Raw genomic sequence first — 22,331 nt, forward strand, 5'->3', positions numbered from 1 at the left:
TTTTGAGATCTTTTGGCTATCTGGCTAACTGCTTTAGTTTCTAGCTCTATATCATGGTAGCTTTCACACACCTTCTCATACCAGCTATCTCTGGGAGTGAGTGTCTTCATAAAAGCACTACTTTTCCCCCAAAGCTCCATGGAGTAGTATAGTATTTTACCACTGCAATGCCATGTTTTTTTGATTATTTTTTTTATTTTTTTTTAGCAACAATTAGCATCATGTTTATTAAATACTTAATGAAGGTCTGGTTCTGCAAACTCTTAATTCCCAGTGTAATCATCTGGGATTCTTAGGCAGTGATTATTCATGTGACTAAAAATTGTTTATGTAAATACATTCTTACAGGAATAAAATGATATACCTTGAATATTGTAAGTTATTTGATATATAGGGATTTCTGAATTAAAACTAGGCTTTGTTAATAGAATACAGATATTATCACTGACTGAGCCTTCCTACAATCTGTCTTTTGTAAATTTTCTCCCCTCCTGACTTTTCCTTCTTTCAAAAGTCATAATCCTGGAATAGATGGTTTTGAACCTGAATTTTAAATTTCAGGTTTGTATAAACTAAGTGGTAGAGCCATATCACTAGCTCTGAATTCACTTTAGGTTGCTTTGTGCTCCAAAAATTCATTCATTTGGTGCTTTGAAATACAAGTGTGATCAGAGAACACACTGTAAATGTTAATAAATCTGTATTACAGCAACATTAAGATGAATTATGAAACAAAAATGTACAATTCAATACATTCAGTTTTAAAATAGAGAATGGATGGTGCCTGTATTACTTCACATAATCAAAAGAATAGTTGTTGGTTAATAATTTAAAGTTGCATTCTGTGTGTACAAACCTGTGGAAATAATTGTGTTCTATCTGATTTCAAGATACTTTTAATATACTTAAGAGTATTGTTTGTCCACGTGCTGATAGAATTATTGGAAATTCAAATCTCTGGTGCTCCAGAGTTTACTTTTTGTTGTAGTCACAGGACATTTTTTTATGGATGACAATCTTTGCATTTTTTTAGCTAGGTATTAGTATCTTGAGCAGCCTGGGATTTAAGAAAATATTTTGGTTTCGTGTACATTTAATCTGTTTTCATTGTCATAAGCCTGCATGTCACTTGCACGGCATATTATAGGATTGACTGATTGAATGACATTGAATTATGATCTGCTATCTGAGCTGGCTTCATTACTCCAGTGCCTTGCTACTTTAGCATGCAAAAATTTTGAATTACAGTTGCATTAAAAAGTAATGCTATCCTCTCATTTCTATATGCCAAACATGATGCTTAATTGCTTGAGAGAGAAAACTCTCTGTGTGCATCCCAAGTATGAGCACGCCCCAGGCTGCAAGAAAGGGAAAGGAAGTCATGCCTTGAATTGTCTCATCTTCCAGCTCTGTTGGCAGTGAAAGAAGTAAGGTGGTGGGAAGTTTCTTCTTCTCTCGTCCTGTGATTGGAGAAGAATATAGGTTAGCCTTTAAACTTCTGTGGGAAGTAGGATACTAAGCAGCATTTCCCTGTGCTTTGTTAAACTGTCCCTGATTTGAAAGAGAAGGGGGGAAAAACCCCATCTCTCTTACTGTTGGTAGAAGCTTCATAGTAGTGCTGCTTTTTTACTTTGACTTTTTTCCTGGTGAATTACTACTTTTGGCAATATGCATTAGTTTGTGCTACTAGCAAATGTTGGTAAAAATAATTAGCATATAAAAATGAGAAATACCTTATTTGTATCAGGTGCAACTTAAATTGCCTGGATTATCCAAAGAAAAGACCGAGTACAAGTGGTGATATGCCATTAGAAACTTTGCTTGCCATTAACTTTATATACCTCCTTCCACTTCCAAATATTAAAATTCAAGCTAATAAAATCAGTATTAAATGTTTTATATTGTTCAGTTTCCCTGGTTTATTTTGTTTTTTTATATAAGTTCTTTATAAAGAAAAATCTATTTTAAAAGCTTTTTGAGAACTCTTTGTCTTCCATCTGGCATGAAGAACATTTCTAGAAGGGAGGGGAAAGAAACAGAGTACTGTCTGAGGTAAATTTGATAGTAGAAGATGGGATAAAACAAGAGGCACTTAGACTAATTTAATTAATGCCATGGTGAATTTAAGAATATGCTGTCCTCTACAAGCGTAAACATAGATCAGTAGCTGAATTAAGGAAGCAGTATTAGTCTGCACCTGTTGGGTTTCAAACTGAATTCAGACCTTGTTTCAGTATTGCAGTTGGGACTGGCAGTTGCTGAAGGGATTAAATTATTTAAAGCCTTCAGCTGGCTAGTGTAGGCTAGCAGTAGCTTATAAAACACTTAATCTATTTTTTTTAATCTCTTCATATGTTTGCTTTACTTAGACAGTAAAACTATACATGACACACACCTGCCACATTCTGAAGCTTCTTTGTCAGATATTTTAAATTTATCAGTTAGAGCAGCCTTTAAACGTAACCATTTGGGTTTCTTTGACAATACACTTCTTGTTAGCCTGTACGTTTTCTTTGATGAACTCAAACCCAAACATGAAGTATGCAGATAAAGTTCTTTTTCCACAATTTCTTTTAAAAAAGAGGTTCCCTTCGAAAGGCAAATGCTGCTCTCCAAATAATTAATATTTACTGTTACCATTTGGTTTGTGATTTAAAAAAGAAACATTCCAAACAGTTTGGAGCTCTGGAACTATTTTTACAGTGTATTAGCCAACTGCTTACACAGTAGTACAGTAAACCAGTTCAAAAATAGTTAATACTGTTTAGCTTGTTATGTGATATGTCACTTGTTTCTAGAAAGCTAAGAGTAAGTAGTGAGTAGTTACAATATGGATTGCACGGAAAAGCAATCTGGATAGCTGTGCAACACAGGATTAATTGGGTAAATCCTCTTAGGTTTGATTAGCCATTGCTTAGATCTACAGTTTATTTTGTCATTGGTTGCTCCTATTAATGTCATCTTTCTTTCAAAGTTTATTACTCTGGTTTCAGTTTTGCATCATACCTTTTCTGTGTCCAAGTGCCACTGAATTAACTTACAACCTTCCAAATAATAAGCAGAGTAACACCTGGAGTCAATTCAAATCAATGTTGGCATTCTCTTAAGAGTCTTTTTAATAATAAACTTTTTATATGGATAATTTCTGTTTTTGTTCAGCAAATAATGTATTACATCTTTTTAATTTGGCCTTCAATGTTAAGTTACAGGACAAGTAGGCATATATATCTGCTAACAAGGATGAGTAAATGCTTATTCATGGAGATGAGATGGTTCCTGCAGTATGCTCTTCATAAAAAGCATATGTTGTTGATATTTCTGGCCAACCTTTTTTTTCTTTTTAATTACATTGCGAAACTGTGATTTTATTTCTGTAAAATGAGTTTTTGTAGTACCATCAGTACAAAATAACTTAGTTGATCTACTCTAGATTTTTTTTTATAATGTACAGCGTAAAATTGAAAAATTTAAAGTACATATGTTGAAGGCGTTTCACTAATTAGTGTTCCTTATCTCACACTCTGTCTCAAACTTTTTTTTTAATTAGAGAATATGCCATTCTTCAGGAATAAGAAAGGAAAAAACAGAGGAGAAATAAAAATTCTTACCAGAAATAAAAATTCTTACCCGTTCAAGACACATAGAAACTAACCAACAGATACTTCAGGACTATAGCTAGATGGCTCGGCCAACTAGGGGGGAAAAATATGCAAAAAGGCATGGGAGGAATTAGGCATTTCAGTGGGTGGTAATCAGAGTTTCATCAGTGCTGGGATTTCATACTGTTATACAATGCTTTGTACATGTCAGGGCAAGGCTTCATATTTGATATGATACATGTAGCACAAAATCTGGAAGAACAGTGTCTCTGTTTTCACTACTCCTTCTGCAGTGCAATTTGTTAGTTAGAATTTATTGCAAATATTTGTTCAATAGTCATCTAAGTATTGTTTCTTCTATAAGAAGGTATTACATCTGAAATTCTATTTCACCTTGAATGACCTAGGAAACTTATCATTTTCATCTATGATTCATCTAATATGATCTATAAAAGTGAATTGGGTTAGCCGCTGTCATGTCCCGAGACCAAACCAAAATAAAACTTAATTATAATAGAAATTTAACTCTGAGAATACAATGTCCTTTAATAGAAAATCAATTGAATATTGTAGTTGTTTCTAAAACCTGCAGGAAAAGACAAATCAGAATGCTAGTTGGAAGGGAAAAGTGGGGAATGCAGATGATTAAATGGTACCTTTACAGCCTTCCCATTCTTAAAGCTAAAGCAGGAGCTGGGTTAGTGTCTGTGAAAGATGAGAACTATTCCAGTTTGCTTCTGTCTGATCAACCCCCTCGGGGACCATTCCAGCAGCTACGCAGGCTTGGAGTACAGCGTGTGCCCTGGCCCACCTCTGTGCTGGAGGCTGTGATGGCAGTGGCACAAAACTGCATTGTAGAATCCTTAGTTCCCGGAGTCAATCAGAATTATGGCACGTGAGGAAAAAGGGAAGGGTCTTAACCTTTGAGTGTGTGGGAGGGAGCGCTCTAGAAATGGAAAAATAATCATGCAGCCCAGGAGAAGTGTGTTCTTCATATAGGATAGAAAATGATTAAATGTAATTAAATTTAACAATGTTAAATTTCTACAGTGTTGGCTGAGCTAACTGTAAAGTTTAATATCGTCTCATTCAAAGAAGATCAAAACTTTGCTGATAGTACATCTGATTTTGTACTTACCGATAGACTACTTCAAAGCACTATGATTTCCCTTAGCTGGAAAGTAAATTTACTATAAAGCTTTCTGATGGGGGGAAAAAATGGCATGTTTTTTCCATTGTTTCTCTTTGATTCCTTGGCTGGTTTTCAGTCCTGCCGTGTTGCTGGACTGTTAGGGACATAAAGCAACACCACAGCTACTGTGGACACATCCATGGGTGGTTTAGCTCTGCATTGAAATGACATCAGTGAGAGGAAATTCTGCAGGTGACGGCAAAATCTGTCATCATATGCCTCTCATTCCATGACTGAAGGGGACAGTTTGAAAAACATTGAAAAGTCTTTGGCAAAATGGTACAACTACTACCCACCAGCTTGCTGCTAGGAAGAGAAAGACGAGCTTAAGTTCTCGGCCATGAGTATCTTCCCTTTCTGTCTTGTCTTTTAGATGATGGTGGGGTGCAGCTCCCCACATCCACTGTCGGTGTGTGTCATTTCCAGCCTGCTAGGAAGCATTTCAGATAATTGAGCAACATGATGAATACTTGATTGGCAGAAGCCACAGATTTCCTGAGCCACTGCTTGGTCAGAAACTGGTATTGAGGCATTGTCAGTCAGCACTCCCTGCTGTGGGATGGGATGTACCAGTTGGCTTCGTGAGACAAACTCATTTCAAGAGCTTCAATAATAGGGGAGTGACTGTCAATGGAAGAGGGAACAGCTTTTTTGTTTGTTGTTTTTTGAAACAAAACCATAAACCAAACCACACAATTTGCAATACTTGAACATTCCCAATGCCAGGGATGGGATTATATTTGAAAGGTTATCTCACAGAATAAAGTATTAGGAGAGTTTTTATTTTGATTAGCACCTAGATTAGGTTCAGCAAGTTTTGCAATATTTACCATTCTTTTTTGGGAAATACTGATTAAGCCTGGTTTTCTACTAAGAAAGACTGATTCAACTAAATGGGAAGGATTCATGAAAGTGTAGTGATTTTGTAGGTATTTGTAATAAATAATGTCAACATATTGCCATGTAATCAAACTGTTGCATTAAATCATGTTTTTTTGTCCCAATATACTTCAGCTCAATCACTTCTGAGGGCTGTCTTGATGTGTCTTAGGTAGAAGAATCTTTCTACAGATGTCTAAAGCAAACCTTTTAGGGGATGTGTTAACTACCTCATTTCCAGGTACCCATTAGCATCACCTAAGCAAGACCAGTATACAGAGAAGGACTACAGAGAGACAAAATTATTCTAAGGTGTCTGGAAAAAAAAAAAGTGGACTTCTCATTGTGGTTTGTGGAAATAAGATGATGTGAGTTTTCTTTGGGCTGAAATTAATTATTTTAGGCAGCATTAAATACATTCCCTGCCACAGATTACTTTTAATGGTAAAATATATGCTCTCTAGCTCAGACAAAATAATTCTCTGAACTAATATTGGCTTAGGATTAGAGTGAAAAATAGATTTCACTTTCTCATGTTAAACTAATTCCAAATTAAGATTTAAATTAAAAGGTTAGAAAGAGGTCTCAAATACATCACTTTGGAAGCCTCACAACTTCATTATTGTTTGTCTAATAAATGTCAAGCTTTAAAAATTATACTCTGAAAAGAAACTAAATAAAAAGTATTATTTAGAAAGGAGCTTTGCTAAAGATGTTTTAATGAGTAACTTCGATTCCACAGTCACTTAGTGAGGTTAATAAGGTACAAAAGGCAATATAAAATCATTGTAAATAATGTAAATGCAACTGATGTGACAGAAGTGACAGAACTGAGTCTGCTAGACCAGAAGGCGTTTCTGAGGCTACCATTGAAAGATACGCTTACTGAAATGAAAGGGGAAAAGGATAAATGACCAGATTGCTGCAATCAAGATATTCCCATCACTGATCAGAAATACAGCTAGGAGCTGATTTTTTTTTCTTAGGTATATAAAACAAATCAGTTAAGGGACATGAGTTAACCAGCTGATTTTTAAGCGCCACTTAGTGCAAAGGGTACAGACAGTGATTAAATTAGTTTTAAGTGCCTTATACTAAGAAGTACACTGTTAAAGAACTAGATAACTAAGCAATTTCCTATTGTATTTTTAATTAAAGATAATATTTTGAGCTTGGAATTGAAACATGAGAAAGTTAAAGAAGTAATTATTGAATTAAACTAGTGCTTTTCAGTATCATCTTCTGAGCGGTATGCTATTCTGGCTTAAAAGCCTTATATAAGCAGCTAAAGCAATCTTTCACACATGTAACAGATACAACTATTTAATAAAAAATGAAGAGCTACTCATACCCTGCTGTGAAATAGTTATTAGTTTCTAGTATAATACATGAATTTGCATCTGCTAAAGAAGTGCATTTAAATGGTAAAGAATGTTTGATGACTGATAGTTACATTTCATGTGTTAAAACAAAAATATTTATACTGCTTTTAAATTCACAAGTAAATAGCTGTCATCATGCCAGACTATAAAAAGCTGATTTCCATATTTATATGGCATGTAATTATGAATGGAACCACACTAACAATCCAGTTTGGGGTTTTGTGATTGGTGGTTTTGGTTGGGTTTTTTGGGGGGTTTTCCTGTTTGTTTTGGGTTTTTTTTACTCTTCTCAGTAATTTTGATCTCCAAGTACTGGCTTTTGAGGGTACGTTGATATGCGTGTAATTAGCACTTGAAGAAATGGGAAAATATCAGAGTAAAATCTTGATCCCACCCATGTCAGTGATGTACTTCTTGAAGATTTCAGTGAGACTGGTGGTTATATTTCTTGGGCTTTACATGGTATATGCATTTTTGTCTTTCAGGAGAGGGAAAATGTTAGCGGCCCTACAATAATCAGTAACGCTGGCACTGGCAAAATTTCTTCCTTCAGGAAATAAGGACTCCTGAGGCAGGCGGGCAGCTGGTGCACTGATATGGCTCTGCCTATAGTGCTGGCCAACATTGTCTCCTTTTTCCTTGTAGACCCCCTTTTTCTATCTGAATCCATCTGTTGTCCTTTGTCTGATACTTAGATAGCAAGATCTGTAAGATTTAATTCAGAAGCGATCATTTTGTTTCGTATTTTACGTGACTCCTGACCATGAAATTCTGGTCCATAATTTGGGCTACTCTGCTTATATTACTGTCTTGATGTCTCTTAAAATTAATACTAATATTCTGTGTATTTCCACTAACTCCTGTTAGTTAGTAATTTAATTTAAGCATTATGTGATTTTGATTGAGTTTTATGTAGTAGTTATAACACACAAAGCACCAGAAATTATTTGAATGAAAATGGAACTTTTACTGTTATTCCAGCATTGATGTTAATAGCTGTATACGTAAAAAAACTTGATAAATAAATATTCAGTGTGCAAATCTGCTTCAGTAATCAATAAGCATCCAGAGCCATACTCATCCTAGAAATAATTTTACTGACCATAATGCATTTGCACCAGGAATTCATTTAGCCAGCATTGCTTGTCTTGTGCATAACTGACCCTTAGCTTTCTTTCTACAATCAGATGTTAGAAAGTTTATGCCCAGCCCTGATGCTGCTGATCCCCCTGGCCTGTTCCTGAATATATTATGATTAATGGCTAACAGTGCTGGTGGTGATAATAATCATATTGTGTGATTAACAACTACAAAGAGGAAAACTAGGTATGAAAGGAAGCTCTACGAGGTGTAGGGAGGAGAGCAAAACTAACAACAGGGCTGCTTTTTTGCATGTTGACTGTAGTGAAGGATGTGGTACCCTGTGTGCGATGCCCACCACTGTTGCCGTGGAGACTGTGCTGAACACAGACCTTCCTTCTGCCTGGGACCTCTGTCATGTGGGGAAACCTGCAGGATTTCACTCCAAGTAATGACTCCACTTCCACAGTCTGGGACGCCACTTCCCAAGACCTGTGCATGTCCTTTCCCTGTTTTGTAATCTCTGCTTAAGAATAATGAACAAGTGAATAAAAACAGATCTAAAACTGGCTATACACGTGTACACTAACTACTTACAGCTCAAAAATAAATACCTTAAAACACGTTCAATGAATTAAATGGCATTGCTTTTGCTATATAGACAGGTTGGTTGAAAAGTCCATACCTGTTGATTAAGTAGTGCTCTTTTTCATGTGTTAATTTTGGGGTATTTCAGTCTGTGCCCTAACACTTGCTCTTTTAGCTATGACCTTAAGCTGCTTGTAGGTATTTTTGTGAAACGTGAGTGATAGGTGATATATTTCCTCACAGGATGCACTCTTAACACATTTTGAGGTATTATTCTGAATAAGAACTACAGATTACAATGTTTAACATTTATGAAATTGAATAATAAATTCAATTGAGTAGCACATTTTTAATAAGATCTGGCTACTCTGATTTGTATTTTTTATTTTTGAATTATTTTATAAAATGCATATAGAAAAATAATTAAGTCTACAAAGGTGCTTTTTGTCATTGAAGTAGGAAAAGGATAAATTAATTTACACTTATTAAATTGTATTTGTCTAGAATAGCTGTACACCTTTTCCTTTTTAAAACATGGCGTAAGATGTATGAATGGAAGTACTTTAATCCCTGGCAGATGTACTATTTATATAACACCTGCCAGTTCATTATCTTATTCTAAGAGAGATGCAGTTGGTATTAAAAAACAAACAAACAAACAAACTGAAAATGGTCTTGAGGTTCAGTGCACATACTAGAACGGTAGAAATTGTGTTTTCTAAGTCATAAGTACAGTGTTGACAAAAATAACATATTTGTAAAAGGCTCTCCAATTTTCTGTTTTCTTGAGACCTTCAGTCTATTTTAAATAGCATCCGAGACTGATGCTGTGGGCCTTTTCTTGTGCCTCTGTGTCCTGATGGCAATTCTTCCATTACTTGTGATCCCCTCCAAGAGAAGCTACGGCAAGATCATTTCATTGTTGTTGCAAAACTCTGAAGATAACGTTAAAACTTTTGCATGTACACATTCAGTAAAATCTCATCGTGATCTAGCAAGGCTCAGTCTTTTTGGTGTAGCAATAATGTTTGATGCTTTGCAGTCGTCTCTGTCCCTTCATTTTCTCACCTGTTGTATCTCATCGCCGTTCATTTTAGTGTTGAGCGTGACATGATGTCTATGACCATGTTTTTATTTATAGATACAGATTTGCCATTTTGCTTTCCACTTCTGCTCTGCCACCTTCTTTTAAACATCAGATCATATATGTGTAGGGTGGTACTCTCTGTTCCAATAACAGAGAGTGGTAATTCTATCAAAAGATAAAGCCAGAAAACCAAACTGATTTCCTGTCTGCCTTCACCCCAAATCTAATTAAAATGTTACACAGGTAGACATGTCGTCTTCAAAAACTGATGCTGTGATGATATTTTAGTGTATTTTACACTAAAACATTTGCTGTTTAATCAAAAGTCTCTGTAATCTTAAGTCAGAAAACAACATGAACTTTAAGTCTTACTAAAAACAGTATGTTTAAAAAAAAAAAGGCAAATGAAAATATTTATAAACCTTTTCCTATGATTAAAATGCTTATAAACTTAAAAGGTTACAGGCTAAAGCACCGCTACCACCGACTGCACATGCAGTTAGCTAAGTAGAAATGTTACCTTATCGTCCCCTCCATTGTTTGAAGAGAGATTGCTCAGAGGTTACAGCATTTTGTGGACCATAATGACGGTCTGCTGCTATTGTTCGTGTGATGTGATACTTTCTGCCAAGTGTCTCATTACTAGGAGTAGACATGGTGTATTTCACTTGGTCAAAACAATTCATTAAACTACCGCTGAACATCACGTTTTCTTTTGGAACAGATTTGCACTGTCACTGGTTTGGAACAGAAAAATAAGAAAAATAAGCACAAGTTAGTTTTTTAACATTTGGAAAAATTTCATTAGAATATTTGTATCTCAGAATAAATACATTTATAGGAAAATATGTTCTTTGCTAAAGAAGGAAATGGTTTTTTCCTCATAATGGTTTGATCTGGTTTCATAGCTCACGTAATTAAAACGTGCCTTTTCTGTTATTCATTCTAGGAGGAGAGTCTCTAATGTGGTAATTTAAATCTTTAGAAGATATTTTTAACTGGTCTTTCATTAATGATGTCTCATGGGGGAAAATAAGGAAGACTTTAAGATCTCTGCTTTTAAAAAGTAGGAAAACATATGGATAAGTTCCTGATGTATTAAACTATTTTAAGGGAGGGTGTAGGTGAACATTTGCAAGCCATGTGCAAATTGACTTGGGTAAAACTGCTTCTCAGAAAGGATTTGTGCCACAGACGGATTAGTAACAAGACCTTACACCAGTGCAACAAAAGGGGTTTTTTGTTTGGTTTGTTTTTTGTTTTTAACGTGGTTGGACTCTAGCTGCTGATAGCAAAGCCCTGCCTTTGTCCTCAAGTGCTTTCATGATGAGGTTGGAGGGACCCAGGTAACAAGGTCTTCCATTTAATTCTAAAATAGGCTTGGATGCAATTCAGCGCCTGCCAGAGTTAAACTAGGCTTCACTCCTGTCTGCTGTGGTTTGTGGGGAAGACTGATATATTCTACGTTGAGATAAAACTTCTTCTCTTTGCCACAACAAAACATCAGCCTAAACTAGGAGTCAGTTAACCAGACTATTTACTTTAAAAGGCTTTGGACTGTGTCCCAAAAGCACAACCCCAGAAATCTTTATTCAAGCAAATAGTTTTCCTGGAGTCAGTAGACCTGCTAATAAGCAACTACTCACTTGAGTAATGCAGGATTATGTTTTAATTCTGTAATCTGACTGCCTGCTTCTGTTTAATGACGTTTATTTGTAGGAATGATGCATTTTGGAAAGTGAAGTCAGCTGGAACATTTGTGGTGTTCATCTGTCTGCAACCCTTGATATTGCAATGTATCAGTCACTAAAAAAAGAAGTGACTACTAAACTGTAAAATTGAAACAGTTGGTAATATTAGTAGATGGTACCCTATGAATATTCTCAAGTGTCGGGTGCAGAAATGATGCTCATTTCAAAACAACAGTAAAAAGTACAATATTTTCTATTAAAGATTTTACAAATTAGCACTATATCATTGGAATTTTAGTTTGAAATAAGTTTATTTTAAAAAGTCATTTTTCTCCTCCATAGAAAAAGTGTGTTTCAATGTGTTTCTAACTTTTTATGTTAAAGTAAGAATACTTTTTTCCAATGTTTTGATATCATTAATTTGGTAATGGATTATTTTTACTACTTGGCTCCAAAATGAAGTGCAGCTTTTAATGCCAGCAATTTTAAAGCTGCATTTTCTTTACATCTGTCAGTGTGATTCTGTGTTATAATTCTTATTTTTTGTTTATTGCCTTGGATGTTATCTTTCTCAGATTATATTTTAGATTCTCACAGTTTTGTTGTGTAGTGCTCTGATATTGTAAAATATTATATTTGTCCTTGCCAAGTGCCTGAAAAATAGAAACCTACCGGATTTTTGTACACATTTAACACTTGTTAATCCTAACAATCACTTCAAATTATTTTCCTGCTGGAGAGAGAGAAGAAAAATGTGAATATTAAATATACGTATGTGAAAGACACTCAGACACCACAAAGGCTAATAACTACATGAAAATAGCTTGTTAGAAAGACTCTTGCAAGAAAATTTATAGTGTCAAACTAAAAATTTATATTATCATGACACGTTTCATGAAGATATACCCTTTCCTTGTGGATTTCCTAAGGTGTATGCATGAGGAATGATCTATTTCTGTGGCTCTTACGAAGAGGAAAAACAGACTGAAAATGAAAATATAGACTGAAAAATACAATACCATGTTATATTATCATTTACAGGATCCAGTAAAGACATTTAAACTACCCTGTAGAATATTGCATTACTCTAACTCTTTATGGTCCTCTGTAAATATGAACAAGAACTTAAGCATAGTTTAAGACACAGTGATGAAGCATCTGTCAAATCTACACCTATTGATGTAATATGAGCACAAGCAGAGAAATAAGCATTTCATAGTATCCCTGAACAAAATAATCTGTGACAGTTGCCAGGGTGCCATTTTTTTTAAATATAGTTGTCCCAGTTGGTTGTTTCAACAACTGTGGCACTTAAAAGAACAATAAGGTTGAAACCAAACAATTATTTAAAAAAAACCCCCACCAACACTTCTGCAAATCCTAAATTGAAGTAACAATTATTTATGTAATTTCAGGATAAACCCTTGATATTTTCCCATTTCTGTGTTTTTTCTGCTGCTTGATACATAAATGTCACTCTTCTATAGCATAGTCATACCGCCTTTCTGTGATGTGAAAAATAAGGGGATTAGTGTTTTAGTTTGGATGAGGTGTGCATTTCTGAAGAGATCCTCTTGTGAATCGTAATTTACCCTGCTTTGCTTGCATGGCAGAGTAACCTTGGAATGAGCAAACTTTGTTCTTGTTGGGAGAAACTAAACCAGAAGATGTGGTCCAACCATCAGTGGATGTTAGTATACATTTAGTGTGGATAGCAAGTCCTCAGCACCAATTCTTCAAATCTGCTTCTATTGGGTTGCATCGGAGGAAACATCAGAGGTTTCCTGCAGTTTGTTTTAACTTTTCAATGAAGAAACATAACCTAACAATTCTTCAAGGCTGTTTTTTTTCTTTGGTGAGCACTTACAATTTTTTTGGAAAGCTGTAAGTCCTTGCAAAAAATTGTCTGTTCATTATTTTTCTTAAGGAAAGCATTCATTACAAAGCGAGAAGAGGCAGTTCATCTCAAGTCAGCCAGCTTTTATCTACATGATAACCAAAAAAAATTTAAAGATTCCTTCTACGTTTCCTAAGACTTACCATTTTAGTCACCCTGTCATTGTCTTTGTACGCAAGACAAATTAATTTCTTATGAGTTACCATTAACACTTGGTAGAATTTGAAATAGCAATGTCAGGATGGTGTGCAAGGTTCCTCAGAATTGGGTTTTATGGGCTGAGGAAGAAACAAGCAGAAAGACAGGGAAGCGGAAGAACGTTTTCAGTCTAGTTTTCTTCTTTGGAAGAGCCACAGAAGTGGATCGCTTCTCATGCGTGCCTTAGGAGATCCGCAAGAACGGTGATGTCTTCAGGAAATAAACATCGGCACAAGCATGCGCCTTGCACAAAGCCCCAGAAACCACCACTAGCCCATAGAAGGTATGTTCTGTCCTTTGCAGCTTTTAAATCTTACGGAGGAGCCAGGCTGTTTAACTTGCAATTTAAACAGCAAGCAATAAACAAAATGCCCCCCTCCCGCCTTTTTTTTAGTCCTGTATTAAAGCTGTTTGAGTAAAGAAAGTAGTATTTTGATGCAAAAAAAATTAAGTGGAAATAAAAGCTGAAATTTGTGTTTGAATATCCGTGCTTATATTTGCAAATGACTTAAATAATGTAAGCTGCATAGAGAAACCTGTGTGAGTTTTTTAATTGAGGAAATACAGTGCTTTTCAACTGACCTTCCAGTTGTTGCAAAAAGAGCAAAGTGTATGTTTGCTTTAAATTGGAAGGTCACTTTCCATTTACACCCAGCAACAGAAGGTTGGATTTTGGATATGTCTAGCAAACAAATCTATGGGGAGGGGATCTGGGGAACTTTGAACTGTTTATTTCAAAGATGATGGTAATCAGTGGAAAGCGTAAATTTTAATTTTTATGTTTTAAAAAAGTGCTTTTTCTCAGTTTAACTCTGATGCCTTTACAGGTTTCAGCAGGAATGTGGATCTTGAAAAGTTTTAATCCAAATGCATCACATTGAATGCTTGTTTCTCATAATACAAGTCATACTTCGGTGACAGTTACATCAGTTAAAAAAATACTTTAGATAAGGAATTGCAAGGATAAAAAAGTAGTTAACTTTGTCTAGCCTTATCTCTGTTTTCGGAGGATAAATATTGTAAACATAAAATATTTCAGACAATGTGAAAAACAGTAAAGTAATACTGTAATTTGAAACCCTACCATGAATTAATTCCCTGCTTAACAGGTATTGCTAAATGCTGTTGGAAAGACTAAAGACTATGGCCTGAAAGTTTAAAAAAAAAAAAAAAGGAAAATTGAAGTGGAACCTTCCCCTATTCCACCCTCCTTGTGTTGATCTGTACTTGCTGCAGGTACTCTTCAGGTTAGGTGACTACAGCCTGGATACCTTCAGTGGTCACAACAACGCGTTGCCAACCAGCACGCCTCTGGGTTGTTTGGATTTCATAATTTCTACCCAGAAAACTAAATTGAAGTCTGTGCAGCTCTACCTGCCAGCTGACAAGGAAAAACCCTGCCTTCCTCTTTGTGTTAGTTCTGACATTCATTGAGTGTTTTCCTGAGCTGATTCAACTCACTCGGGAAAACCCTTTTTTGCTGGGCGTGTTGAATCTGCTAAATGGGAGGTTCAATGCCAGCAATGGAGAGTTATCACCGGGAGAATTTAACTGGATGTGTGGAAAGCAGATCAAGAAATTTGTGAGAGACCAGTTCTCTCCCTTTTCACAGTGATGAACTTTGAGTGTGGCTTGCTGTTTCACGCAATTGCACCCTATGTTACTAGTGACTGAGCGAAGGGCCTGGTGGATGGAATTACAGCCCTATGGTCTTGCCTTCTCCCATCCTTATCTTTGTGGTTTTGCTCCTCTGGGCAGCTCTAATAGCACAGCCTTGTTCAGGACTCAAGTTCGTTCAAGAATTAAGAGTCCAGCTGAAATAAACAACTCATAAGCTGATATAAACAACCCATACTGGCCATAAAAAGTGTTTTGATGATACAGGTTATAGCAGTTTGATGAGTAAACCAAGTTGTTCTAGCCAAAGCATTTTCTGCCTGTGTCTATGCTTGGGATTTTGATAACTAAAATAGCACAAAATGTCATTGGTAGGTGTGCTGCCAAAAGCTTCTAGCCTGCGTTTGTCCTCAGATCATCTCTTTTTGCTGCATGATAGATTGCATCTATTGGAAATACCTTCTTCTGGAACTTCTGTTTCTTCTCTCCACTCTGAGCACTCACACCTAACTACTGCTTATCCTCTGCAAAGGTATAGAAACAAGGAGGAATAAAGAGCCTATGGAGGTGTGTGTTTCAATGCTGAAGTTTATAAATGAATCTAAATGACACGGGCCTCCTTCCACTGAGTTACTTAAGTACTCTGAAACAAAACACTCCCCTCCAAATGGTATCAGTAGTCCATGTTACTTACAGGTGTAACGCGTTTCTGTATTAACCCCTCAGTCGCCTACCAGCACAAATGTACCTGCCAAGAGAAAATTAGGACAAGGAAGTGTTTACTGTTTTTCAGATGACAAAAAAATCATGTGAGGGCTTCTCAGACGCAGTTGTATTTAACCTCTGAGAGAAATGTTCACCAGAGTGTTTAAAACTCGCCGATACATCCTATGTAGACTTACCGCATATTGTGGGTAGTTAAAAACTCTTCTGTGGCCAAAGTAAACCTTACGAGTAGTTGACTGAAGGAGGAGATTCAGCGCTTCAGCTTGCAATGGCACTAGCTGGGCCTTTCATGTCGTTGGGGCCCTTTAGTCCTAAGTATGATGAAATTTGCACTGAGCACAAGGAAGCCTTTAAGAGAGATGCTGTGCTCCACAAAAGCAACTGAAGGAGTTTCGAAGACATTTGAGAGTTTGATTACACGCTGATGATACTCCCATTGCAGGCTGAGTGGAAGTCTAGCTTGATCTAATTAACAAAAACTGGAACATGAGGACAAAACTGACAGTGGTGAGATGTTTTGGGAGGCTCTGTTATTTAGCAAACGTGACCAACTCAAAACTCCAGAGAGAGACCAGTATAACGGGAGAGGTTAATCACCCCAAAATCACCCCCTTCTTTTCTAAACCTAAATTAAAATCGGTTTCTGAAAGTTGATGAAAATTGTGCAAATGTGTCAGTGGAGCATTGGATTCATAATTTTGTCTATTTTTAGAGGATCAGTATCATTCAAGTTTACAACCATATTTGGATCATTTGGGCTATCAAAATATAAGAAGTTGCATGGTGAAAAATAAAAATAAGAAAATTGCTAGAAATAGTTCCTAAGAAACAGCTGTAAAAAATGTCGAGACTAGTTAGTACCTGAGGAGGATGATTTTTTTTTCAGTAGAACTCAAGCATTTGGGGTGACATGTGTGCCAATTTATATTTGCGGATGTAATACACTTACAGATTGAATCAGCATATTTTAATGCTTTATTTTGTTAAGTCATTTTAGAGTTTGTATGGTTAAGTAATCATCAAGAATGTTTATCAATATTCAAAGTCTTTTAAAATAGATTATATGTTAATAAAATGTGTATGAATAATTCTGTAGGATGTTATTTTTTAGGAGACGTGTGAAGAGAAGCTTGATTAATATCTATAAAATTAGTAAGGAAAAGATGTGATGAGTGGCTCTTGAGAGCTATAATTTACTAACATTGACACCCACCTATTTTTTCCCACCCCTAAATTGTATGTTTCATCACTTACAAGACTGAGTATTGGCGGTGTTACAGTAGTAACTCCAATGTTAGGTCTTAGTACTTCCATACAATAACTCTGTCTTCTTCAATTAATTAATTCAAATTCTGACTTAGCATCCTAACAATCTTTATTACAATGATTGGACCTAAATAAAGGTTAAAATCAAGCAGACACGCGTTGCAAGTACTGGAACAAGTAGCGAGAGAAAAATAGGAGAGTACATGTAGTTGTGCAAGTAAATAAAGAAATTATTGGTTATTTTTGGCAAGAGTAGAGAAGCATGTGATGTCCAGTTGTAGCTGTAGCCAAGGATTTATCTTGGGGCTGACTACTTTATAGGCAAACAGTAATTCCTTTTTTGCCCCACATCAGCTGAATACTATTTAGGGTCAAGAATGCTGCTTGCAGAATTTGACCAGTCCTACAACCAACCACTAATATTTAAGTGATGTATAATATTAGGGGCATGTTGTTACTGAGGGTGTATCCTGTTGTTCTGTCAAGAGTTGAGCAAGACAAAATGCTGAACTGTAACGTGGGGCACAAAACGGTCATTACATTTGCTCCGTCCTGTTACTTGTATAGCGAGTGGTGTGTTTGATGGTATCTGGCTAATGTGGCAGGGACTGCTCGTCAGGGAAAGATGGCAGACCGGCTCTAGCAGGTTGGTGCTTCACAGTTATTTTTCAGGGCTGGGCAGGGGAGTCTCTTCATCTTACAAAGCAAGAGCACTCCTTTAAACGAATTTGGAGTTCACATGTTCATTCTCACATTGTCATCAGCTTAGAAAAGCTGCAGGTCTGGAGAGTCAGATCTTTTCCCTGACGCCAGTTTCCTCATCATGCATGTTACGTATCTGTGAACGTTATGGGAGTTGGCAGCTAATGAGATGGGGAAGAAGAGCTCACCATTTGGTCTTTGATGATTAGGATTGCCGTCACTGGAGGACTATTGGGGTTTTGCAGGTGCTCCTCGGGGAGCTCTCCGAAAGCACGAGGTTGCCTTCCTCCAGGTAGTGACAGATCGGGGCGGGCAGAAGACAGTTAGCTGTAGGAGCATCTCAAGTTGTCCTTACACGGCTTCCCGGGGGGACCGTCAGCTGGCGGTGAAGAGGCAGAGGGTCCTGCCTCGGCTCCGCCGCTAAGCTGCTGCTTGGGGAGATGATGGCCACACGCCTGCCTCGCCTCATCCATGCGATAGGGCAGGATAAGCGCCAGGCGTTACTTATAGTGCCGGCGCCCAGCTTCGTCCGAGCCAGGGGAGCTGCGACCGGCGGGGGAGTGTTGTTTATGCACTTAGGGGCTGAGAGAGGGCTCGGGGCGGCTGCGGGCTCCCCGCGCTCGGGAGAGGGGAGCCCTCGCAGCGCCGAGGGAGGCAGCGGAGGGCGGCGGCGCGGGGCGGCTCCCGGCTGCGGCGGGCGTCGCACGGCGGGGCCGGGCGGGGGCGCTGCCGCTACCGCCGAGGCGCCGCGCCGCGCCGGGCCGGGCGGCGGAGAGAGCGAGCGAGCGGCGGGAGGGCCCGGCAGGCTGGGCCCCGCTGGCTGGGCACGGGGCCGGGGCACGCCGGAGCGGGGCCTCGGTGCGGCGCGGCCCGCAGGTCCCCTCCACAGCGCTCGGCGGGGCCTCGTCCCGCCTCTCCGGGGCGATGGGCGGCGGCGGGCGCCGCTAGGCCGCCGCGGGCAGGGCAGCGGCGGAGGCGGGAGGAGGCGGAGAGCGGAGGAGGCGGCGGCCGGGGGCGGGCTGGGTCCCTCCCCGGGAAGATGAGGCGGAGGCCCGGGCTGCTGAGCGGGCTGAGCTGCGGCTCTTCCCTCCCAGCCGCCAGGACAAGATGGCAGCGGCCGAGGCGGCGGCGGCAGGAGCGGCGGGGATGAGGGGCTGAGCCCGGCCGGAGCGGCGCTTACCCGTGGCGCTCCCGGAACATGCTCAGGGCGGCGGCGGCAGCTCCAGCTCGGACGCCAGCGCGGCCCGATCCGTGAAGGTGAGCGGCCGGGAGAGGAGCGGGGCCGTCCCCGGCGGGCGGAGAGGGGCGCTGCCTTTGCCCGCCGGCGGCTTTTGCCTCCTTCCCGCGGGGGGCTCCGGGGCGAGGGGCCAAGGCTGACCTTACCCCCCTGCCCCGCGGCGCAGTGGCGGCGTAGGCGCGGGGCGCCGCTGCCCTTGCCGGAGCTCGGCGGCGGGGAGCGGGCGGCGCCGCTTCTCTTTCCCGTCGCCCTCGACGCGCTTGCTCCGCCGCGTCCCCGAAGTTTCCCCTTCCCTGGGGCGGGGAAGCGCCCGAGCCTGCCGGCGTGGCCCCGGCTGCCGGGCGAGGCCGCTGCCGCCCGGCGGGGGGAGGCGTGGCCGCCCGCCTCGCCCGTTACCGGCGGCGGGTCTAGGCGGGCTCCGGCGGTGCCCCGCTCCCCTCCCGGGCGCGCCGCGGCCGCCTCCTTGTATGGTGCGCTCCGGCCGCCCGGTCGGCGGCGGCCGCTTCCCCCGCGCCGCGCGGGGGGTCCCGCGGGTGGCGCCCGGGCGCGGCGGCGGCTTCTCCCGTTACGGGACCTGCCTCCGCCTCGGTGGCCCCTCGTAGCCCCGGCGGGACCCGACCCCCGTCCCTCGCCCTGACCCCTGAGAAGAGACCCGCGAGACCCCCTCCCCTGCGCTGTGGGGGAAGTTGGCGCTGGGGCGAGAGGAGCAAATGGTGCTGGGGGGCCGGTATAAATAAAAAAAACTGGAAAGGAAGCTGACGCTTTACGATTTGGTCAGTTCCCAAGAACTAGCTCTGTTTAAAAAAAAAAAAAAAAAAAAAAAAAAAGGGGGTGGTGGTGGTGTTATTGCTGGTGGCTTTAACGTAATGATTGTAGCAGGGATTGCCTGGGTTCCGGTTCTTGATTCATCGTGGTATCAATTATAAAACTGGCGGATGCGTTTGCATGTGTTTGGTGCTGTAGGAAATAGTGATTTTTCTTTTTTATCTTTTTTTTTTATTTACACGAAGCCCTCAATTGTCAGTACTGTGTGCTTACATATATATAAATATCTTTCTTTTGAGGCTATACTTTTCTTACTAACTGTTGCATCTGACTTAAAATGTTAGTTCCAAAAACTGTGATGGTTTCCTTTTTTGTTAACTTGGTAAGTTGTTTTGAGACTCCCAGACTTGCCTTTCCAGAAATTATGTGGCGCTCTGATGTTTTTGCATCTTCCTGCTTGCATATAACCTTGTGTATTTCAGTTACTTTAGTATCTTTAAATTGTGGGAAAACGTGTTATTAACACGAGAGGCAATTATATTATGTAAAGCTGCACTTGTTGATAACAGTGCATATTTCTGTGATTATTTTTTCCCCCCAGTATTACCTCCCATTACATCATTTGCAAAAAGTTTATGCTCTGGTTGATTTCACACAAAGTAGAAAAGCTTGGCTGGACTCTGGGGACTTACTTTCTGACATAACAATAATTCCATAACAGAGGTGATTGCTAAAGGTTTCTATAAGTTAAGTTTAAAATTCACACAGTAACTGTCTAAGATGCGTGGCAGCCAGCGAAGAGATTAATTAAGCATCTGGAAAATAGGTCAAGACTGTATTACGGAGTGGCATGATGAGATCGCAAATAAATAGAGCAATGTGTTTAATGTGGACTTACTTGGGAGAAAACCGATACTGATATAACAGTGGTGACCGCTTTATCTGTGCTGCTGCGAACCATTTATGGTAGCGCAGGGTGAGATCATGTTTATAATCATGTAAAACAGGAATTAGATAGAGTTTTCATTTAATGTGCTTATTACCAGGGACTGCTGTTGTAGTGCGAGTTCTGCTGCTTGCTCAGGGTGTGGCATCGGTTGTGCTTGTAAATTATTTTTTCACAGATATGTTTGGCTAGGTGCTCTAATTCGGGTTGTGGTGGTGGTGTGTGGCTCTCCGGGTTTGAGGACGCCTCGTAATCGGAGAGATTCTGTCAGCTGCAATAAAGTTTCATTAAAAAATTGCTCGGGAAGCTGCCCCTGACTTGGGGGTCTCTGCTGGTGCCTGTGATTTTTCTTCCTTTGAAGTTTTTTGTGTTTGCATGTTTCCCCCCTCCTATCTTTCAAACAACTACCTACAGAAACAGGGAAATGAGACCGGCTCCTGCATAACGAGATGACAGAAACAGGGTGTGGGGAGGAAGAGTGAGCTTTCAACTCATCTTACAGAAGTTGATGCAACTGATAGAAATATTAGAATTTGTGCGTCCTGCTTTTCTTGTTGTGTGCTTCAATCTGCAGCAGTTGCTTCAAAACAAATCTTGTTTTAGAGGTGATTTTTCAAAAAGCATCTGTTGGATTGATTGTGTCCATTAAAGGGGATGGGAGGCTGAGCAGAACTTTTAGAGACAGAGTGTTAGCTTACCAGCTCCTGAGTAGAACAGAATTAACTATGCTTAATTCTCATGAAAATCCCAACCTAAACGTGTAGGAATATCAGGCTATGCTTCCTCAAGCTTGTGTGTTTAGGGATGTACCTCTCTGTACTATTTTAAGGGATTGCACTCTTCCTGTTTTTAGAATAGTTTTCTTTTTAACAGTATATATTCTCTTTCTTGTATTTTCCATCCTGCCAGTATGCTGATGATAGCAACAAAGATCCTTTTGACAAAACGGTGCATTTTGAAACAGGAATTTTGTAGTTGGCTTTCTTATGGGGGTGGGGGGGAGAAGAGCATTGGTAACGGGCACAGCACTGTCATTTGAGGCCGAACATGTATTTCAGAGGAATGTTAAATACAGAAGAAGAAATACTTTCAGCTGAGCTAAATTTCACTATTGCAATGTGAGGTCTGTAAGGCACTGTGGCATATCACTGCTGTGCGCATACAGAGTAGTTACTGTAGGCAGTATTGCTTTCTGCACAGAACTTTGTGGAAAAAAGTGGAGAACATCTATGCTTTTTAAAATTTTTTTTATTAGACAATCCTTAGCTTCACTGAATCTATGATTATTTCATTCCATATGCAGAAGCATTACAGCTGAGGTAAACTGCTCCACTGACTAACAGAAGTGTGAATGGGGCAGAGCAGGCCTGAGAATCAACTAGTGATACTCGATCAAGGGAAGAAGAAACGTGGAAGTAGGATGTCCTTGTGGTCATACCAGCACTCCTCAGTTACGTGTTTGCTGTTGAATTTTGTGAA

The 22,331-nt window shown here is 39.7% G+C and overlaps 1 protein-coding gene and 1 long non-coding RNA gene across 6 annotated transcripts in view; one reads left to right on the forward strand and one right to left on the reverse strand.

The window, feature by feature from the left end:
• LOC143163142 (uncharacterized) overlaps positions 1-19,151 on the reverse strand; it is a 28,855-nt gene extending 9,704 nt beyond the window's left edge. Inside the window, exons 1-5 of one of the 3 annotated variants that reach the window (XR_012995844.1) lie at positions 19,085-19,151; positions 18,093-18,231; positions 15,905-15,958; positions 10,328-10,544; positions 1,386-1,460 (exon numbers count right to left, since the gene is read on the reverse strand). This is a non-coding gene — a long non-coding RNA (uncharacterized LOC143163142). Of the gene's footprint in view, positions 1-1,385; positions 1,461-10,327; positions 10,545-12,170; positions 12,232-15,904; positions 15,959-18,092; positions 18,536-19,084 lie in introns of those variants that run through there. The other 2 variants (XR_012995843.1, XR_012995842.1) reach the window with 2 other exon arrangements.
• Positions 1-22,331, forward strand: part of HIPK3 (homeodomain interacting protein kinase 3) — a 113,724-nt gene that overhangs the window by 17,649 nt on the left and 73,744 nt on the right. The window contains exon 1 of one of the 3 annotated variants that reach the window (XM_076343901.1): positions 19,100-19,161. The exons of 1 other annotated variant lie outside the window; for it this stretch is intronic. The gene's annotated coding sequence lies outside the window, so the exon portion shown is untranslated. Of the gene's footprint in view, positions 1-19,099; positions 19,162-19,766; positions 19,915-22,331 lie in introns of those variants that run through there. One more of the 3 variants, XM_076343902.1, reaches the window with a different exon arrangement.

The sequence above is a fragment of the Aptenodytes patagonicus genome, chromosome 7 (assembly GCF_965638725.1).
Source record: "Aptenodytes patagonicus chromosome 7, bAptPat1.pri.cur, whole genome shotgun sequence".
In the NCBI taxonomy this organism is placed as follows: Eukaryota; Metazoa; Chordata; class Aves; order Sphenisciformes; family Spheniscidae; genus Aptenodytes; species Aptenodytes patagonicus.